This window comes from Vigna unguiculata, chromosome 8, assembly GCF_037176805.1.
Source record: "Vigna unguiculata cultivar grain cowpea cultivar isolate G323 ecotype 2 chromosome 8, ASM3717680v1, whole genome shotgun sequence".
Classification (NCBI taxonomy): Eukaryota; Viridiplantae; Streptophyta; class Magnoliopsida; order Fabales; family Fabaceae; genus Vigna; species Vigna unguiculata.
The window spans coordinates 32,147,918-32,166,845 of record NC_140799.1 but is presented as its reverse complement, the minus strand read 5'-3'; the positions used below and the strand labels follow the sequence as shown (position 1 = coordinate 32,166,845).

Below are 18,928 nucleotides of genomic sequence, written 5' to 3'. Positions count from 1 at the left end.
ATTCGAAGGCCGGTTTAATTTTCTATCGGCAATCGAAGCTCGGTTAAAATATTAAAAATCTTCTTTTTAATCGGCATTGGTAGTCCGCTGATGATTTAAATTTTCGTATTTTTTTATTCATTTATTTATAAGTTTTAATTTCTATTATTTTATAATTTATGTATTAATTATTTATATTTTATATAAGTACGTTAAATAAAATTTTATTATTTTAAATTCTGTAGTTATTTTTACTTTGTTAATTTTTAATTAATAATGATAAATTTTTATTTAAAGTATTTTACTTTATAATATCTAGATTAATAATATTTAATTATTTTAGAATAATTTTTACCTATTTATTATTTGTTACCTCTTAATTTTTGATTTTATATTAAATAAAACTATATACCGACAATAGAAATCTGGTAGGTTAACTATTTTTTTATTTAAAATTGATATTTGTATACAGGCATTTCAATTCCGTTAGTTTATTTATTTATTTATTTTAAACATAAAATTTAATTTCAATTTAATTAATATTATTTAGTTATTGTTTAATTGTTTTTAGAATATATTTTATTAATATTTATTATTTCTTGAATTTTAAACTTCAGCTATTATGTATTTATTTTTACTTTTTTTAATTTGTTAATTTTTTTATTCATTTAATTACTTTATTTTTAATTTTATTTTTCATATATTTTTTAGTTACATATTTTATAGTTATTTTTATTTTGTTAATTTTTAATTAATAATGATAAATTTTTATTTAAAATATTTATCTTTATAATATCTAGATTAATTATATTTAATTATTTTAAAGTTATTTTTAGTTATTTATTATTTGTTAGCTTTTGATGTTTTTATTTATTTATCTGATTTTATTTATAAAATTTAATTTCAATTTTTTTAATTTATATATTAATTATTTAATTTTAAATTGTTTATATTATATATAACTATATTAAGTAAAATTATATACGACAATGGAAATCCGTTTGATATTTGTATACCGGCATTCCAATTCCAATAGTAAAATTATATGATACACAATAAAAAAACTTTAAAAAATAAACAAAACATAAAAAAAAATTATTAAAACAATAAACCTTAAATATAACATTTAAAAAATAACAAATAAAAAATTATTAGAAAACTATTTAACATTAAATTAAAAGGAAATTAAATTTTCAACCAATTAATAAAAATAAAAATAAAAATATAAAACAAATACGTTAAATAAATAAAATATTATACCTAAAGCTAAATAAAAAAATCCAAAATAAATATTGAATTTCGATTTCCAGTTTGTGTAAAATAAAATCCGTGATTATCATTACCACTGGAAATTTGGTTTGTATTAAAAACAAATAATTAAAGATTTAACAAAAGATTTTATTTTTAAAAGTTGGAAAAAGAAATATAAATTAAATAAAATATATAATGAATAACAAAAATTTTAAATAATTTAAAATTTTAATAATTAAATCATTTTTATGAAAATCGAATATCGAAATCCGTGTAATTTGAGAATCGGATTTCTAAATCCGTTTTTGGTTAATCAGATTTTGAAAGTCGGTGTACGTGTACATGGAAAATCGGATGCCAAAATTTGTTTAAATTTTTAACCGGATTTCTAAATCCGTTGGTATATGTGTACAAATTCGTTTTGTGTAAAATCGGATACCAAAATCCGTTTAATTTTTGAACCGGATTTCTAAATCCTTTTTGTGCATAACCGGATGTCGAAAGTCGGGTGTATGCTTTCTAAGTTTTTTTTCTCTTTTCAATCTCGTTATCTATCAATGTCTAATTGTCTATCAACATCTTCAAACACAAATCACTCATTCATAACCATTCACAAACATGCATTCACTATATACAAAACTTTTAGTTCACCTAACTCAGTAAATATTTTAATTACTTTTACCTACTTAAGAGAGAAGTGAGTCAGAAGAGTAAAATAGATTGTGCAATTAATATTTAGGGGTGCAGTAGAAGTCTTTGGAGGTGTAGGGAGAAGCCTCTTCCAGAATTAAAACATCAACTTCTTCCCCATTCTCATCTTCCACCTTACGTCAACCCCTACCATGTGTGGCCACCAACCAAAAACGCACAGCCACCGACGTTTGCTCCCCGTAGGCCGCCGCTGCCGCCGGTACTGATCACCGTCAAAAGCCTTGTCGGCGTCATCGCCGTTCTTTGCTCCGTCTCTCTCAGTCTGTTGCGACTGCATAGCCCCATGTTCGCGCGCCTCCTTCGTCGGGCCAACACCATTGTCGGGCAACTCCGTTGCCGTCCAGGCCGTTGCCAACAACATCTGAACAGGGGCGCTCTTTTCCCCCTCTTGTTAGGGTTTCGCTTCTTCTCCATGACCAAACCCCAAGGGTTTCTTCTCCAATCATCACCGTCCGCGGCACGGAGACCACCACCGGAGCCACCATGCCGATGTAAACGCCACTAGAGCCCCGACGTCTCTATAACGTCTTCATCAATCCCTTCCACTACCATTTCTAGTCTCTTCTTCCTCCATTTCATTATTTATTAGTTTGCCAATTTTATTGTTTATCTAAAACATAGAAGTCTCTTGTTATAGAAATAAAACACTGAGATAAAAATAAAAAAAAATAACTTTCAACTATGAACTTGTAACAATAGTCACCAAAGATCACACAAAGAATTAAAATGGGGAGAAGAAAACTCTATAACTGTATTATTTCTGGAAAGAAAAACAAAGAGTTTGTCTACTATTATGAATATAGCAGTAATTACAGAGTAAAAAGCTGAAACAATAACAAAAAGGACCCAAAAAGAGAGGACGGGTCTGTCACAATCATTCTCCGCTATCCTTCCCTCACCAATCAGCATGACCTATATGCTAATTGCCTCACAAAACATAATCCCTAAGCCGTACATTTGTTATTTTGGGCCGTGGGCTCTTTCTTCTGACTTCATTATTTGTATCCATTGCCACGTGGTTGTTACCATTTGTTCCTATTTTCTCCTCATTTGCTTGTTCTGATATTGGTTTCATTACATTTCCTCCCCTATTAAGCACAACCTTGCCCCTAAGGTTGAGTTGTGGGAAAGCAGATTCTAATGCAGTGTGATCTTCCTAGGCGGCTTGCGTGTTATCCAATCCCTCCCATTAGATTAAGTGTTGTTGAACATGTTTTGTGCCCCTAATAATCACTCGAGAGTCAAGGATAGCAACTGGTTGAAGTACTGGTTGTGTGTCCTCTGAAGTTATTGGTAAGGGAATATAAGATTGAGAATGATTCCCTTTACAAGGCTTAAGCTGTGAAATGTGAAAAACTGGATGAATTTTAGCAGTATCCGGTAACAGCAATTTGTAAGCAACCTTGCCAATCCTTTCAATTATTGGGAAAGGGCCAAAGTACCTTAAATTCAATTTCTGATTTTTTTCTTACAGCAACAGAGTATTGTCTATAAGGTTGCAGTTTGACCAAGACTTTATCTCCAACTTTAAATTCCACATCCCTCCGCTTCTAATATGCTTTTTTCTTCATTATTTGCTGAGCCCGTTGAAGATTTTGTTTAAGATGGAAGAGAATAATGTCTTTTTGTAGCAACTGTTCTTGAACTGAAATAAGATCTGCTGGGTCAGGCACATACTTAACTAATGGTGGAGGATCTCTTCCATATACTGCCTTGAAAGGAGTCATGCCCGTACTGTGGTGATATGAAGAATTATACCAGAATTCAGCCCAAGGCAAGAACTTAACCCACTCTTTAGGGTTTTGAAATGTGAAGCACCTTAAATACATTTCCAAACACTTGTTCACAATCTCAGATTGGCCATCGGATTGCGGATGGTAAGCCGATGACATACTAAGTGTGGTACCACTCAATCGAAACAAGTGTTGCCAAAATTGGCTAGTGAAAACCTTGTCCCTATCCGAGACGATACTCTTTGGAAATCCATGTAGTTTAATTACTGTGGACACAAAATTTTCTGCTACCTGTTTACTGGTGTAATCTGTTTTCAGAGGAGAAAAATGGTCATACTTAGACAATCTGTCCACAACGACGAAGATCACTATAAAACCATGGGATGGTGGAAGTCCCGTAATGAAATCTATTGCTATGTCTTCCCAAATCATATCAGGAATTGGAAGTGGTTGTAATAACCCCGAGGGAAGAGTATTCAAAGTCTTTGCTTGTTGGCAGATCAAACAATTTTGAACAAATTCTTTAATTGCAGTATTCATCTCGTGCCAGTAAAATTGAGAAGAAATTATGGCCAACGTTCTCGAATAACCAGAATGACCTCCTGTAGCAGAACTATGGAATTCTTGTAATACTTGTTGGACTAAGTTATGGTCAGCTGGAATAACTATTCTGCCTTTCCAAAAAAGAAGACCTTGCTTCACTGAATAATGAGGATTTGGAGGTTGGTGCTGCAAGCAAGCATCTATAATCTTTTTTAATTTAGAATTTGCCAGTAGTTCTTCTTTCAAGATAGGAATGAATTGGATTTGAGGCTGGGATAACGCCACATAAAAGGATCTAGAAAGGGAATCAACAACAATATTATCTTTTCCCTTTTTGTATTCTATTGTGAAAGTATACCCCAACAACTTGTGGAACCACTTCTGCTGCTCCGGATTCTGAAGTACTTGATTGGAAAGGCTTCTCAAACTTTTTTGATCTGTTCTTATGATGAATTTATGACCCAGCAAGTAGTGCCTAAATTTAGCCACTGCTTCCGTAATGGCATAAAGCAACTACATTCCCGTATTTAATTTCTTTGAGAAGTATGCTATAGGGTGAGATTCTTGACTCAGAACAGCTCCTATGCCCAAACCTGAGGCATCTGTTTCCAAAACAAATGGTTTGGAAAAATCAGGAAGAGCCAAAATTGGGGCTTGAGTGATGGCCATTTTAAGCTTCTCAAAAGCTGCAGTGGCTCTGACATCCCACTGAAAGTTATCTTTCTTTAACAAATTAGTTAAGGAGCTAGCTATAGATGCATAACCTTTGATAAATCTTCTATAGTATCATGTGAGTCTCAAGAAACCCCTCAATTGCTTCAAATTTAGAGGAATAGGCCAGTTTATCACCGCTTGGACTTTCTCTTTCTCCATGGGCACACCTTCACCCGAAACCGTGTGACCCAAATATTGGATTTGTTGTAATCCGAAGGAGCATTTGGATATTCTTGCAAACAACTTGTGCTGCTGTAATAATTTTAAAACCACTTCCAAATGGTGCAAGTGAGAAGACCACGAGGGACTATAGACAAGGATATCATCAAAAAATACTAAGACAAATTTTCTGAGGATACCTTGAAATACTCCATTCTGAAAGGTTGTCGAGGCATTAGAAAGACAAAATGGCATAACAAGCCATTCATACAAACCTTGATGGGTTCTAAAAGTTGTTTTATACCTATCCTCCTCTTTCACCAGTATTTAGTGATAGCCCGACCTTAGATCCAACTTGGAAAAAAATTTAGCACCAAATAACTCATCAAGGAGTTCATCCACAGTAGGTATGGGAAAGCTGTCTTTAACAGTTATAGAATTGAGGGCCCTGTAATCTGTGCAGAATCGCCATGTTCCATCCTTCTTTTTCACCAAAACGATAGGGGAAGAAAAAGGGCTAGTGCCGGAACTATAATTCCTCCCTCCAACATCTCTTTAATCATTTTCTCAATCTGTAATTTCTGACTGTGAGGGTATCTATAGGGCCTCACCTTGACAGGTCCGGATCCTGGAAGCAATGGAATGGCATGATTTTGCGATCGAGGAGGAGGTAATCCCCTAGGAATAGCAAAGACTTCGTTATATGTGTATAACAAAATGGCGACTTCCGGGTCTAAATTAGTCGGGATGTCGATCCCTTGATCCACTGGAGATAGAGAAGATGCTACTTGCAATGTAAACAACTCATCAATAGCATTGGTTTGGTGCATTCTACACATATGATTGAACTGGGCTTGAGTGGGTAATTTGGTTTGTTCCCCTTGCAAGGTGACAAACTGATTGCCCAAACAAAACTTCAATACCAATTTGCTATAATCGGAAATATGTGCTCCCAAGGTTGCTAACCAAGCTGCTCCTAAAACTAAATCAGCCCCAGATACGGGTAAAAGATAAACAGGCAGCTTTAACGAATGTCCTTGGATTGTTACTTCCAGCTCCTTAATCAATCCTTCTGCTATCAGAGCATTGCCATTCCCCACTAGCACTTGGAAATCTGGTATGGGCTTAACCGACAGTTTCAAGCATTGAGTGATTCTGGGTTGCAAAAAATTATCCGAGCTTCCACTGTCAAGTAAGACCTGCACTTGCATACCCTTAATAGATCCATAGAACCTCATAGTACCTACTCCAAAAGAACCTTTTAATGCATTATATGATAAGTGGTGCTCTTGTACGTGCAAGTGGTCTACCAAATCAGAGATATCAGGTGGCTCAGGTTGAATATCAACGTTCTCCTCATCTTCCAATTGCAGGAACAAATACTGCTTATTTGGGCACCTATGGCTTGAGGAAAATTTTTCGTCACATGTAAAACAAAGTCCCTTCTCTCTACGTAGTTGCATTTCCGCTGTGGTAATTCTTTTGATGTTGGTATTTTTTTGATTGGTCACAGGTTTGAGCAATAAGGGTGGTAGGTTGGTGGATTTGAGTGATTGGGTCACCTGTTGGCTAGTGTTTGGGGTTTGTGTTTTGGTCTGAAATTGTGGGTAAGAAGGTCTGGGTTTGGGTACATATTTTTCTTCGTAAAGCTTAGCTAGGGATACTGAATGAAGTAAGATTGTTGGGGCTTGTGCAATAACATCTCTGCGAATATCTGGTTTAAGACCCCCCACAAAGCAATCCAACAGAGCCTCAGTGGTGACTCCTTGGACGCGATTGGCTAAGGCTGTGAACTGGGTATAATAGTCCTGTACAGATCCAGTTTGAGTAAGCTTGAACAAGGTTGATCGAGGGACTTCGTAAGGAAAGGGTCCAAATTCTAATTCAAGAGCTCTCGTGAAAGCAACCCATGTAGGAAACGCATTTGCTCGTGACATCATTTGGAACCATGGAACCACGTCTTTGTCGAGATGTATCGCTGCAATGGTTAGACGATGAGCATATGAGGTATGGTAATAATCGAAAAATTATTCGGCCTTGAAGATCCACGAGAGAACATCAACTCCATCAAAATGGGGAAAATTTAGTTTGACATTGCAGACCTGGAAGAGTGGGTTCGACAAACTAGGTTCCACCGGCGGTGACCGTTTGAGCGTGTCTTCTACCGTTGATTCTATCGTTGCAAAACGAGTAGAGTACTCCTTGTCACGTGCATCCATCCTTTCTAACAACCGCTTCACATCGGAGGTAAGGTCCTTCAGGCGAGTGTTTTCCGCCATACTCAATGGAAGCACCAAGGTAACAGTAGTCACCAAAGATCACACAAAGAATTAAAATGGGGAGAAGAAAACTCTGTAACTGTATTATTTCTGGAAAGAAAAACAAAGAGTTTGTCTACTACTATGAATATAGCAGTAATTACAGAGTAAAAAGCTGAAACAAGAACAGAAAGGACCCAAAAAGAGAGGACGAGTCTGTCATAATCATTCTCCGCTACCCTTCCCCCACCAATCAACATGACCTATATGCTAATTGCCTCACAAAACATAATCCCTAAGCCATACGTTTGTTATTTTGGGCCGTGGGCTCTTTCTTCTAACTTCATTATTTGTATCCACTGCCACGTGGTTGTTACCATTTGTTCCTATTTTCTCCTCATTTGCTTGTTCTGATATTGGTTTCATTACAGAACTCTTTGATATGAAAGAAAACAAAAACATATAAAGTATGTTTAATGAATTTCAAGTTATATTAAATGAGTTTAATTCCTTATGATAATTATGTTCGCATTCAAAAACACTAAAAAGATTGTTGAGAATATGGAGATTAAATACTATCATTTTGAAGAATTGGACAATATATCCATAAAAGATCTCATAAGCATGCCGAAGGTGCATGAAAGTTCACTTGACATCAAAGTTCACAAGAAAAACATATACCTACCAAAGCTTTCAAGGTGGAAGAACGTATGGAAAATCTATTAGAAGATGAAGTCTCTAAGGTTGATGGTGATATTTTCTTTATCACTAGAAAGATCCATGGAATGTCACTAGAGCAAAATATTTTTTCACAATCTATTTTAACGATGGTTTTAGAGCCAATATCATAAAAAAAGACATCATGCCAATGTTGTTAATAAATATAACTTTTCAACAATTGCTCAAAATTGTCATTAAAATTAGAAAATTTTGAGAAACAATGATAATTTTATATAAGAAACTATTGTTAAAAGTAAAAGATTATTTGAAAATCGACAACGATTACTTGTAAAATCATTATTAAAAGTAAAAAATTTGAAAAACAACAACGGTTTTTCGCATAACTGTTGTCATTTAAGTTATTTCTTCCTTAAAATTTTGAAAATTTAATTGCTCGTCGTTTTTCTTTTTTCATTTTCATTGTCATTTTTCTATTGTTGGTGAAACTTTTACGTCTCATTGGGTCCTCACTTATCGGTTATCATGCCCTAGTTGCATCACTCTCTATGTTGCATTTTGTCTTTTATACCATGTTGCAATCGTTGTTCATGAGAAACTAAATGCTCATCTCTTCGTCCTCCTCCCTATTCGGTCAAGTGATCAACCCACTGATGTTCTTACTAAACCTTTACACAATGTTAATTTTAAAACTATTATATCTAAGCTAAGAATTATTAACATACATTCTCCAGCTTGAAGGAAGAGTTTTGGATAGTTTAGCACATGGCATGTGTTTCTTATGTGTCTTTCTTTATGTGCCTCATGTGTGTTTTTTTCTTCTCTTTCTTTCTCTGTTTTTCTTTCTGTATAAATACTCTTTGACTAATACATTATTAATACGATGATTGATTTCTATCCGATATAACACACTTTTCTTCCAGGTGCTACCTTCTCTTTTGTCTCTTACATCCTTTCTTTAATTTTACTATGAGTAATTTCTTTAGTCTTGTTAGGAAGATATACCATTTACATTAGAGTGAAAGTTACCGTTATAATTATTTAATGATAGATAAAAGGATTGTTGAACAATATAACTAACAATGACACCTTTAATAACAACATGCGTAGAACCGTTGTTAAAATTTTGTAACCTTGTTAAAGAGTTTAGAAGAATAAAGGAATTTCTGAAACAAAAATTGTAACCTAAATAAAGAAAAACTTTAAAAAATTAAACTTGTTATTATGAATGCAAGAAGTTAGAAACTTCCGTATAAAAATTCCTTAAGACAAATTAGAGAGAAAACAGAAAAATAAATCTTAAAAAAAAATGTTAAAAAAGTCCACATAAAAAGACGATGATTCACAGTAAAAATTCCATATGGTTAAAACTAATTTTATAATATAACACCTAAAAATGACGAGGGTTGCATTCATAACATTTATTGACATAAATAAATTGCAATCGGTGACCAATAAATGTTATGTTATGTGTGGTCTTGTTAGAGTTTGCTTTAAAAGTGATAATAGCTATGACTTTTACTTGGTCAAATGTCAACTCTCCATGCATAGAAGTCAAAACCTGTTACTTCTACAGCTTCTTGATGACTATATTATTTTGAAAGATCTTATTCTTCTTCTAGATATAGGAATTAAAAAACTAAAAGTCACAAAAAAAAAAAAATCAATTTACTCTACTTGGATCACGAAACTAAGCCACTTAATAAATGAATCTTTAAAAGTCACTTTAATGTGCTTATAAATTTAAGTTAAAAAAAAAACCATTATTTCCTAAACTCCTACAGCAATCAGCAATGTTTAATCAACAAGTTAATGAATCTCTTATATAAATGAATAAAAACAATAATATATAAATATACCAAAATAAAGTTAGTAAAAATATTAAAACACATTAAAAATAGAAAATTTAGACAACTTTCTTAATTAAAAAAAAACTTAAACAACAATGTTACCCGTGAGTATAAACTTATTCCTATCCAATTTTATATTTGGGCGAAATTTGTCTTACAATTATTTTTTATATAAACATCAAATTCTTCCATAAGTGATTTTTGAGCTCTCACTTGTCAAATTTAAGAGACAAATTATTGAACTCGTACCAGAAATTAAACTATAGGGAATCGAAAACTAAAAAATAAAAATAAACCATATGGGTTTTCTAGAAACCACGTATAAATTAATTCGTTACTATTTTAATTTTTGAGGTTAAAATAAAGCAATTATGAAGCTAGGAGAGGTGGATGAGGAAGAAAGACGATGAATTTATTTTGTTACCAATTTTAATTTTTGTTGTAGTAACAAGGAAATGATATAACTTAGATGAGGAGAATGAAGAAGCAAGATGAACGTAAACATGGTGAGAGTTGGTGGCTGATCTTGAACAATATGTTTGAGGAACTAAAATAATACATTCAAGATTTATATATTTAAATTTACTAATGCAATAAAAATGAATATATACGTTAATATAATTATAATTGTAAAATAAGTCACACATACATGAAGGATTATCCTTCGTTTTTTTAAATTTTTTAACTCATCTATAATTGAATCAAAATTAAAAATTTTAACTATTTTTTTTTCCTTCAATGTACATAACTATATTGTCTATTGTCAGCAAAAATTCCATCCTTCATTTTACTAATGTGAATATATTGATTCAACAAGTCTTCACAAACTTTCATTATGTATTGTATGTTTTCATCTTCACAAATAATTTCCCTTTTATCAGTTTAAAAAATAAATCTATTTTTTTATTTTTCATTAATATACCTATTTAAAAAAGTTGAAACTAAACAATAATTTATCATAGTCCAATAAAAAATTATGAAATGTAATTACTAAAAAAAGAATATATGATAATTAATCACATTTAAAAATTGATTATGAAAAAAATTAAAAATACTAACACATTTATATAAATGTATAAATTTTTTTAAAATACTAAATATATAAAATATATAAAAATATATTAAAGTTTTAAAAAAAATTAAATTATATATAGATTAATATAAAAAAAATTGGGGGGCCAAGCCCCTCCTGGTTCCACTAAGCTCCGCCACTGGTGAGAGTGAAGATGGGTGAATATGTAATTGAATGGAGAGAAATAATAAAGTTGTAACAGGAACAAGATGAAAGTCCTTGAAAGAAAAAAAGCTTGAAATTTTATCAAAGATGTTGGAAAGTTACATTATACTGTTTTATTATGTATACTCTAAAATTCTTTCAGAGAAATAAATAAATGCAATAAATTTTGTTAATTTTAATGAAATATTTATAGGACTTTTATATATATTATAATAAAAACAAGGATGTAAAGGATAGAGTTTAATCTCTAACATTTTGAAAGAGATAATTGAACAAAACTACTTTAAAAAAAAAGTTGACAGTTAAAAAAAACAAATATTTCTTTCCATTTTTTTTAAAATGTCTGATTTTTGGAATATTTTACTTTAAAAAAATATTTTTGACAAATATTTTATTGATAAAATTACTAAATAAAGTAATTTTTTATTTTTTTTATGAAAGTTAGAAGAATAAAGTAATAAAATTTTTGGGTTTTTTTTTTACGTTTGTCAAAACTTTGTCAAAAATATCATTTTTCTTTATTTTATTCATTTGTTATTGAAAAAGTGTAACGTGTTAATTTTTTATCTATTATATTTTTGTTTGTTTTTTTTTTTAAGATAAATATAAATAAGGAGAGAGGGAGCAAATGTTGTTGAGAAATGTTATTTTAGCTTATCAAAAGTTTAGTTAAAATTTCTAGAAGTAGACAAAAGAAAGTTTTGTTTATAGATATATTACTTTCGAGTAAGAGTTAATTTCAATATTTAGATATAGTAGAACATATGTGTGTGAAATGTTATATAAGTGTATGTTTGTATTTTCTAGAAAAATGAATTCCTATGGATAAGTATATTTTGGAGAAAATTGCAAGATGTGTGAGAAGAGGGTGTTTGTTGATAAATTGTGAGGTATAAATATAAGAAGAATGTAATTATATTATATTGTTTTGATATATTTTACGAGTGTTGTTTTGAAAATATGTTCCCTAGACTAATATCACTTAAGTGGTTTATTAGAGATAAACTTTTGTTACGACTCATTTCTCCCAACGTTTTGTCATATAATCTTTTATATATTTTTTAAAATTATATTTATATATTATTTATACAAAATTTTAGAATTTTTTTTCACGACCTGTTTTATTTTTCTAGATGTTTTTCACCATACTTTCATCTTTCTTTTTTTATCTTTTTTTTTATCTCAATTTTTACCTTCAATCTCTCATTTTTTTCAAAATTAAATTGTACTATGATGAAATTGAAGAGTTGAGAAACATTTTGGATCAATCAATTTCTTTAAATAAGTTCATTTTTTACCTCTTTTCTTAAGTCATCTATTTTTCTCTTACATGTGATAAATTATTGTGTGCCACTGAACAATGATAAATTTACATTTTTGTAAATAGGTGATAGGTGATAGTCTATATTGAATGTGATATTGCAACAAGCTTTAGTTATGATTCAATTATTGAAGAGATTTCAAGTCATTGAAAGAGAGTAGAGTACCACTTTTACTAAAGGTAACTTTATATATATATATATATATATATATATATATATATATATATATATATATATATTGTTTTGATGATAAACTTATGTTACACTTTCATATAAAATTTAATTTGGCACTTTTCAATTTTTTTTCATGTTCCGTCACTGATTACATACACCTCTTACTACCTACTATTTAAGTAACATTCTAGATATTCAAACTCAAGTGATGACTTAAACTTAAGTAAGTGAAAGGTGAAGGAAACTTTCTATCATTTGGTAACACAAGCTTTGAGGATTAACATGTATTAATGCTTAAGCGATAATGAAATTGTTGTTGAATATACAATGAGTTTAATGTTTCTAGAACTTATTGAATTAGTTGTGTGATACAATGAATGCAATTCCTCCAGCGTTGAAAGATGCTCAATTGATGATAGTAAGCATTAAGTGGATGTTTCACTATTTGATGTTTGAGTGAAGGAGAGATATGTAAGACTCAATTATTTTATGCTCTTATTTGTAAGGGTTGTCCCTAATCAATTGCGCCTATAGGCTGGCCCATAGGGTGACAAGGCCCCTAAAATAGCCAAGGTCCCTCATTCTGCACTCACTTGCCAAAATCAGTGCTCTCGCTCTTTCCTTTTCTATCCACAGAAGCTCTACTAGGGTTTGGGTCTTACCCTTCTTTGCGTTAACTCAACCCCATTCTTCAATCCATGTAAGTTGATTCTCCACCGTACCTTTTTCATTCCCAACTCTATCATCATGATTCTAACTAGGGTTCACCATGGTAACCCATCTTGAATCTATTCCAATGTTTTACAGATTGTGAATCGGCTTCGTGGTCGGTAGTACTCACTTGCTTGGGTGTCGGGATATTCTGTTAGCTTTTCCTAGGTAAGGGACGCTAGGGTTTATGTATTTAAAGTTATTTTGCTGATTTTTGGTCTGTTTGCATGGTTGCGATGTTTGAATGAGGTTGTTGGTCGAATAAAAATGTATGGTGTGCGAGTATGTTTGATTGATGTGGTGCTACTCTTTTTCTACATTGCACACTTTTCGTAAAATGAAGATTCCTACTGCGTTAATCGTTGGATCGAGCTGAAATGTTAACAGCTGATCTTTAACACAAAATTATTGACTTTGACTGGTCGGATCTTTAATCGAAGCTCTATAGTGAGAGAAGTTTTTATCGCAATGTCACTGTAGTTTGGTTGTTGACAACACTGCACACTTTTCGTAAAATGAAAGTTACTACTTCGTTAACTGTTGGATCGAGCTAATATTTTAACAGCTGATCCTTAACACATAGTTTTTTACTTTGACCGGTCCGATCTTGAATCAGAGCTCTGTAGTGAGAGCAGTTTTTATCGCAAGATCACTATAGTTTGGTTGTTAACAGCATTGACCTTTGTTGCTTGTTTGGTGTACAACTTTCTTTATAGTTATTCAATTAAGTTGGTTCTTGTTTCATTTGGTTCTTGATTTAATCATATTTAATTTGAATATAAATACAAAAATTTTCTGAGCTTTACACAAGCTGCAGTTTTATTTCTAAAATCCCAAAATCATTTGCATAATGTGATGTTAAGTTGGATTGCTATGTTAAAGCATGAGATGAGTGAATATGCATGAGTAAAGATTGTTTATGGGTGGTGAATGATGAGTTTGGCATGATCTTGGTATGGAATATACATGAATGGTTGGTTATATATGTGGTCATGAATTTGGTGTGAGCAATAATGTTACATTGACGGTTGGAATCATGGTTTTGGTTGGGTTAGGACGTAATTCCACGATAGTTTCGTGGTGGTGCCTCATGGCTTAGGACGTAATTCCATGAGCCTCTAGGTGAGACCTCATGGTGGTGCCTCAGTTGGTTGGGATGTAATTCCATGACCTCTGTTAGTGGGAGTTCATGATGGTGCCCCACAGTGTTATTGAATATCGGTCATGGCGCTGCCATGGCAGAAATCGGTACCGATTTCTGAGCCTGCTGCCACAACAAGGCGGAGGCGAATCGGATTTTTTATGGCGGCCCATGGCGGCCGCTTCATACATGGCAGGTTGCGGTGGCGAAACAGTGGAGGCGAAAATATCAGACTAAAAAAAACGAGTGAAAGAGAAGAGAAGAACGGTCGGACTTGCAACATCAAAGAGAGAAAGGAGTTGCAGCAGCAGTGCATGTAAGGAAGACAGGAAACGCGTGAAAGAAACCCTAAACGCATGAGTTGGACTATTTTAAATAGTTGGGCCTGGCCCACACCCACTAAATTATTATTTAAACAAATCTCGCTTACATTTTTTCTTCATTCTTATTTTTTTACCCTAACTCCCTTCAGCCATTTAGCCAACAACAGCAGTAAATTCTGTCCTCCCCACAGTCAATTCTCTTTTTTATTCAAAATCAATTCAGCAGCAGTAATTCTTTTTTTTCAACGTTGCATTATTGTGCTGCACATCACTATAGCAGCACTTAGCAGCCACCACCTTCGCCGACCGCCACCGTTGCCGGCCGCCACCGCCAAGTTTTTTTTTTCTATTTGTCTAATTTCAGTATAATTATTTTTTAAAAAATATACCTATTTTTCAGCAATAATAGTGGCCAATGATAATGATCCTTCAAGAGCATCCCATAGGAGTGACCCAGGATGGAAATATTGTCATCCGATGGATGAATCAAATTTAAATACAACTATTTGCAATTATTGTGGGAAAGTTATGAAATTAGGAGTTACTAGAGCAAAAGAATATCTCATGGCAAAGAAGGGCAATGTTGTTGCTTGCACCAAGACTCCGAAAAATGTGAGAGAAGAACTTTGGAAATTATACAAAGAAAAAGCAAACAGCTCCTCCATCAATCCTAGATATACTGCAACCAATGATAACCATAAGAGTGAAGATGAGGTTGAAATTTCCACGGCTAGTAATGATAAAGGGAGAAATAGCGATGGAAGAAAATGACTAATGTATATGTTTTGTAGAAATCCAACTGCTGCAATAGAGAAGAGAAAAAAGGAAAAATTAAGGCAAGCTAACATCAAAGAGGCATGTGACAAAAATTTAAAGGCCTCGGTTCATCAATATATTGCTCGATTTTGGTACCAAGCAGGCTTGTCATTCAACCTTGTGAAGTTGAAAAGTTTTCAAGATATGATTGATGCCATAGGTGCTTATGGACCCAATTTACCCGCGCCTAATTATCATGAAATCAGAGTTCCACTTCTCAACAAGGAAGTTGAGTACACTGAGAAGTTGTTGCAAGATCATAAATTGTAGTGGAGCAAACATGGTTGCTCTATTATGTCAGATGCATGGACTGACCGAAAGCAACGATGCTTGATTAACTTTTTGGTGAGCTCACCTGCAGGGACAATGTTTGTCAAGTCCATTGATGGTTTAAACTTTGTGAAGACAGGAGAAAAACTATTTCAGATGCTTGATTCCCTTGTGGAGGAAATTGGAGAAGAAAATGTTGTTCAAGTTATAACAGATAATGAGAGCAATTATGTGTTGGCTGGTAAGTTGTTAGAAGAGAAAAGACCCCATCTCTATTGGACTCCTTGTGTTGCCCATTGTATAGATTTTATGCTTGAAGATATTGGAAAGATTCCTTTGATAAAGAAGACAATTCAAAGAGGAATTAATCTTGTTGGCTTTATCTATAGCCATTCTAGTACCTTGAGTTTGTTGAGACAATTTACAAATAAGAGGGAATTAGTAAGACATGCAGTTACAAGGTTTGCTACCTCCTATTTATCATTACAAAGGTTACATCAAGAGAAGGGAAGTTTGAGAAAGATGTTCACTTCTGATGAATGGAGCAATAACAAGTTATCAAAGGAAGCCAAGGGGAGGGAGGCTACTAAAATTGTTCTTATGCCTTCATTTTGGAATCAAGTAGTATTTACTCTCAAAGTCATGGCTCCTCTTGTTCATGTGCTTCGTTTAGTTGATGGGGAAAGAAAAGCAGCTATGGGTTATATATATGAAGCAATGGAGAAAGCCAAGGAAACAATAGCGAAGTCATTCAACAAGGATGAAAGTAAATACAATGATGTATTTACAATCATTGATAACAGATGGACATGTCAACTTCATCGCCCTTTGCATGCAGCTGGTCACTTTTTGAACCCAGAGTTTTTTATTCCAACCCGGACATGGAATATGATTTGGAAGTTACAAATGGATTATATGATTGCATCAGGAGGTTGGTGCCAAGTAAAGATGTGCATCAAATTTTTTTAACTGAGTTGCCTCTTTATAAGAGTGCAAATGGACTCTTTGGTGATGATTTTGCCAAAGAATCAAGGAAAACCACGGTCACAGGTGAGACACTTAAACACTTTTTAAATTGTGCTAAGATACAATGGTTACATTCTAAGCTACTTTCGTTGCTTGTGTAGCTCAATGGTGGAAGAATTATGGGCATGCAGCTCCCAACTTACAAAAGCTAGCAATCAAGATTTTAAGCTTGACATGTAGTTCATCGGGACGTGAGCGCAATTGGAGTGTTTTTGAGCAAGTAATAAGACATAACTCATTTTATTATTATATTAGTTTGTAAGTTGTAGAAAGAAATTAATTTACATATTACTTATTCACATTGCAGATTCATTCAAAGAAAAGGAATAGACTGGACCACAAAAGGTTACATGATTTGGTTTACATAAAGTATAATCAACAACTTGTTTAAAGATACAATATTAGGGATGAAATAGACCCTATTCTATTGAATGATATTGATGAATGTAATGAGTGGTTAGTGGGAGAAGTTGATGATGATAACGATAATGAAGAGGAAGGTAATGATTTGGTTTTTCATGATGATCCCACTCTTAATTGGGCAACTATTTATGAAGCTTCAGGTATTGGAGAACCAGTAGTTTATACAAGGAGACAAGCAACTAATAAAAGAAAGCAACCATCAAGTGATAGTATTGTTATTGGATCTTCCCATGCTTCTAAGAAAGGTACAGGTGCAACTCCAACTCCAACTCCAACACAATCTAAGAAGGGTAAAGAGAGGACTCAAATTCAAGTTCAAAATGAATTGCATGATAGCTCTGATTCCGAGTTTGAAAGATTACTTAACTTTGACAAGAGTCTCTCAAAAGGGGAAGATGAGGAGGGATATGCCCCATTGGATGATGACATTGAAGACAATTATGTTGGAGTTGAAGAAGAATCTGATGATTAGAAAGAAATCTAATACATACATTTAATGATTTGTTGCTATTTTATGTTTTGAACTTTAAATTTGTAGTGTTTTGAATTTTTATACATAATATCATTACTTTTTCATTAGAATTATATGTGGTGGTATTATATTTTTTTTATAAAGGTTATGGTTTCCGTTATAATTACTTCTGCTATAACCCGTTATGGTTTCCGTTATAACTTTATAAAGGTTTTTGGGATTGCCGATATTTTCCGTTGAAACCCATTAAGGCCTAACCTTGTGTGGGGGTTGAGACAGTGTAACACTTAGCTCGGGGGAGAGCAACTCGGTAGAGCAAGGTAATCCACCACAAGTGCAAGCATCCGTTAAATCCGACTAATTATATATATTCGGATGAGTCGTGTCTGAGTACTAGTGTTTTGTGTGCAAGTCATAACATAATTGGTTGACATGAGCATCTTGGACTATGAAATTATATGTAACTGTATCTTAAACCATTTTCTGCTCTAGCTTACCCTTTGTTTGTTTGATTGTTATGTGTGTGGTTTTCTCTTTTTGCGATGATCATCAATTTATTGATGTGAGCATATGCAAGAACTCCCCGTGGTCATCAGGGTGATGGAGGTTTCGCTGCTTAGTCCGTGTTGGGACAAATCCCGTTTTTCAGAGTTTACTTTAGAGTTATGACCCTTGTATCATCTGCTCTCTAAGTATTTGTTTTAAACATTGTCGAACTATTTTCTCTGTCTAGTTATTGACATCGTGGTGTGCCTGGTATTTCATTTTTAAGTACCTTGAATATTTGTAAGGAGTGACTTGATACTCCACAAATTGGTCATTTATGTTATCATGTGTAATATTCCATTTGATTATGTTAATATTTAAATGGAATGTTACAGGATACAATTAATTATGCATTTTGAAGTATAGTGTGAAACAATTTAATTAAAGTCTTTTTTAATTTTCAAGAAACAATCTCATTCAAGTGAGAAGAGCTTACTCAATAATGATTTTTATATAATATAAAAAAAGCAAAAAGATTAAAAAAATATAAATAAAATAAATTTAAACTAACACTCAACACTTATTTTATAAAAATCACAACATTGTGCTATTTTAAACAAAATAGAAATTCAATTAAGTACAAAAATATAA

General features: G+C 32.8%; 1 pseudogene; it reads left to right on the top strand.

Annotated features, from left to right (window-relative positions):
- Positions 1 to 14,544: 14,544 nt before the first annotated feature.
- Positions 14,545 to 17,803, top strand: LOC114195058 (uncharacterized; annotated as a pseudogene).
- The last annotated feature ends 1,125 nt before the right edge of the window (positions 17,804 to 18,928 follow it).